The following is a 4,604-nucleotide window of genomic DNA, read 5'->3' as shown; positions in this document are numbered from 1 at the left end:
TCATTGTCGCTATTATTTATTTTGTGCTTTTGTGTCCAAGTAATAAACGAAAAACTGCTTATTTAGTTTAAATTTAAATGACATGCACCCTAGTGCTTAATTCCTGGAGAACGAATTTAAGCACTCGCTGGAGCCACGGCTGCTCTCACTTATGCTACAACTGACTTTCAGGAAGGCATTTACTTCTCAACGTTATTTTCCTCCCACCCTTAAAAATATAATGTCGTTTATTTCTAGTCAAATTAAACTAATATATATAAAGATAAATACTTTGCAAGGTATTATCCCATTTAATTGAATGATACTAGTATTCTGTTTTCTTCGAGAAATTCGAAGTCACGTCGGTGTCCTGTTAGACACTCATTCGTTGTCTAAGTTGTGTAGTTGCAGGCAGAGACAATAGCGTCATCGGTACTACAGTGTTTCTTTTTCCAACATTTTCCTATTGTTTATTCCCCCTAAGTGTCAGGTGATGAGAGCACTGTGTTTATTTTGATCAGTTTCTTGACAGCTTAGAGTAAAGTTCAAATCCTGTAGATTATAGTAACAAAGAAATAGATGGGTTAATTTGCCTAAGATTCATTACATCAAAATGAACTCTTCGGTGAGGTTCCAACTAACTAGTAGAGCTTGAGGATGCGTCGCTGCCACTGAAACATATAAAAGTAATTCTCGTGGACATAAACTCTAGATTAATAGGGACACTAATATCTATCCCTGCCTTAATATCGAACAAAAGAGAAGTTAGCATGTTTCGTTGGCCATGTGACAGTCATGTCGTTCTCCTTATTAAGAAAGGTACGAGATTTCGTGTTTGTGCTAGAAATGATATTTTACTAGAGTTCAGAAAGTAATTTCTCTGAGAAGCCATCTGATTTCATTTTCCGTTTTTACTTCAATGGGTAAAACTTTGTTCACCGTGTCACACTATTCCTTTCATGTTCATTTAAACTAAACAACATTTGACTGATTGTAGGGCAAAAGAACTGCTGCAGTTGATGGAGACAGGCCAAGATATTTCACAGTCTCCAGGTTAGTATCTAAGGTTCTGATAGCAAAACCTGACTTTAGCTTTCATCCTTATTGGCCCATAAATTAGATAGTTAATACATCGGCGACATATAAGAGCTAAATAACAGCTTTGAGTCATATTTAAAACTATTTCTAACCTTGGCCCTACAGGGATGAAAAACAAGATCAACTCCTGCTCATTTAGAACTTTAAACATCAAAATCTTAAACCAGATTCCTCTGATTTTAGCTTTTTGATGGTTTTTCACCTTCTTTAAAATTAAACTCATAAACATACACAAAAGCTCAAACATAAACGCACACTTGATCAGCCATGTGAGAACGAGTGCTTGTAACGTATACACCATTTCAAAATTCATTACTGAGAGAAGTGAAACACTAGGTCACCGAAAACCTCATCATGCACTAAGCTACCTTTCAGTCTGTATATTTTATTGTTTTATTATAAAGTAATCACCTAATTGCAACTGATCTTTACTCTCTTGACTGCTTCATACTTTGGAATGCAGAATGATGGATAATATTTATACATACTGTATTGTGAGTGCCATCGAGTAGTGATAAGATCCTCGTGGTCCGAATTTGCAACCCAGTTTAGATTATCTACTACAATGTTGATATGTTGAATGGAAAAGGTAATGAACTATCAACCGATCTACAGCGAGTATGAGTTTACTTGTGTCACCTAATTGTATATTGCTGTAGTTAACGTAATCTTGCTGCTGAGAAGTCCTTCCAGATATATTAACTTGGGGGAGGCGGGAAGGTTTGTCAATCACTTACTTTAACTCCGCAGAAACTGAAGCTAAACACAAGCAGCTAGCAATTGTCTTGAGAAAAGCATAACGGTCTCATAATCACATCCTGTTACCAACACACCTTTAAGAAATAAAGACAAGAATATTGAAATAACAACTCGGAAATGTCGGTTTCTCTGGCACTGGCAATACTGTTCTAACAATGATATCAGATTGTATTTGCTATAAGATTCATGACGTGAGAAGTGATAAATAGAAGAGATATATGAAGTTAGACATATATTTGTCTCAAAAAGTTGATAGCTGCACTCTACTTAACAAGATCTGATAAAATAATTGAAGAAATTGCTTAGTTATGTTATACGTCATATGAAAAACTATCCAAAACAAACATAGAGTTATAATTATCACTGTATGTATGTATGTATGTATGTATGTATGTATGTATGTATGTATGTATGTATGTATGTATGTATGTATATAAGTATGTTTGTGTGTATATACATTCATACATGCATGCATGCATACATACATACATACATACATACATACATACATACATACATACATACATACATACATACATACATACATACATACATACATACATACACACATACGTACATACATACATATACAACTGCTTACATATACATATACAACTGCTATAAGAATTTTAAATACATTGTTTTATGGCGTGATGTTTTACTATACCAAACTTTCGACATGTGCTAATATTAAATTTAGATTTCACCGCCAGGTGATATTTAATTACGTAGGAGGCGCCACTTAACTAAAAGCTTAGTATCATCTTCAAAAACGATTAGAGTAAGTATGCATATCAGTGTTTGTGTGCTTGTATACATACTTACATATATATATATATATATATATATATATATATATATATTATATATATATATAATATATATATATATATATATATATATATATTATATATATATATATATATATATATATATAATATATATATATATATATATATATATATATATATAATAGACTTGTAGATATTATTTACATATATTTACACACACACACACGCACACATACACGCACGCACGGACGCACACATAACTATTCCCTATTTAAACTTGCATTTTCTTAACATACCTGTATGCTCTACGATATTAACCTATCACCACTAATAGAATCACAATCGCAACCACAAAAGCCACAACAATCATTACTCTTATCACAACCAATAACACTACAACCAATAACACTACAACCACAACTGAATTCATTACAAACTTAACAGCAATAACATATCTTACTATGGCACAAAAGCAATAGTTATTACCACCTGCGTCAACGTAATAATTAATTAATATTTAATTTGAACAAAGGCAGCGAGCTGGCAGAATCGTTTGCAAGCTGGGCAAAATACTTAGGGCATTTCCTCCGTCTTACATCCTGAATTCAAATTTGCCTTTCATCCTTTCGGGGTTGATAAACCAATTGAGAACTTGGGATCGATTTAAACGACTTACCTCCTCCCCCGAACTTCCTGGCCTTATGCCAAATTTTGAAACTAATGTTTGATTTGAACAAGGAAGGGTGACTTTGAATATCAGACCCTGGAAGGTTTCAAAAAATGGATATCTGTCGGCTTCGATGATGACTATTCAGTTGTTTGATCAACTGAATTACCCGATTATTGAATTAGCGTGTGTGTGTGACGAAGTATTCCACAGACACGGTCCTTTCAGTTACAGGTTTAATCCATCCGATGGTCTTCCACAGAGTTTGTGTCAACTTACTTTCACTCACAATGCCTAAGGTGACCCAAGGTATGGTAATTTTCCTAAAATACCACAAAATGGGATCCAAGTTTTTAACCATTCGGCAATGCTGCATCTATACAAAAGGCGCGTGATCTAGTGGTTAGTGTGTGGCACTCACGCTCGCATGATCGTGGTTTCGATTTCCAGATCGGCAGTGCATTGTGTCTATGAGCAAAACACTTCGTTTTATGTTGCTGCAGTGCACTCTGCAGTAAAATAGGTGATTCTGAAACAGACCGGTGTTTCGTTCAGGGAGAATGATGGCCTGTTCGCCTAACCATCATTCGTAAGCTACAATAAAGGAGGAAGCGCTTTGTAAATACATCTGATAGTTTCGTCGACACAGGTTATAACTAAATACTGAAATACCGTTAGCCCAGAGCTCTACAGCTTTTGTACGACGTTAACAGCAACATTAGCAAAAACAGCAGCAATAGGGAGAGCTATACGCAGTCAGTCGCCCTACATGTTATAGATAGCAGCCAAATCTACCTCAAATCTCATTGAATCATGTGGTTGTGGATAGAGTACGTCTAACAACAACAACAAAATTGACGTGAAGGTCAGAGCTGGAAATCCATTGGTCATATGCCATTCTCAGAGCTGCCTTGGTAATGCTTAACAATAACATGCCTCGCCCCTGTTGTCTTTGAAACCAGATTTCGAGAAACAGAAAGCGTGATTGGAGCCGGGGCGAGGCGGAGGAGGAGGATAGAAATACGACAGTAAAAGTAAGATAAAAAAGAATTAAGGAAACGAAATAAAAAAACATTCGAGACTGACGTTAATTGTAAAAATATTTTATTTCCAAATGTAAATATTATTTTGAGATTTTAATCTTTAGGGAATTTTATAGAATGACTGACTGACTCAATGAATGTCTTATGTGTTGCTCTCTTTAACTAACATACCAACAGCTATTTTAGTTCTGGAAACTCACACGTATACACGCGCACAAACTGAAAAGACACAAAGTAAACGAAACAAAAGATACATCATGAAATTTA

This window comes from Octopus sinensis, linkage group LG1, assembly GCF_006345805.1.
Source record: "Octopus sinensis linkage group LG1, ASM634580v1, whole genome shotgun sequence".
NCBI lineage: Eukaryota > Metazoa > Mollusca > Cephalopoda > Octopoda > Octopodidae > Octopus > Octopus sinensis.
The sequence above is the reverse complement of the archived record's forward strand: the minus strand, read 5'-3'. Positions refer to the sequence as shown.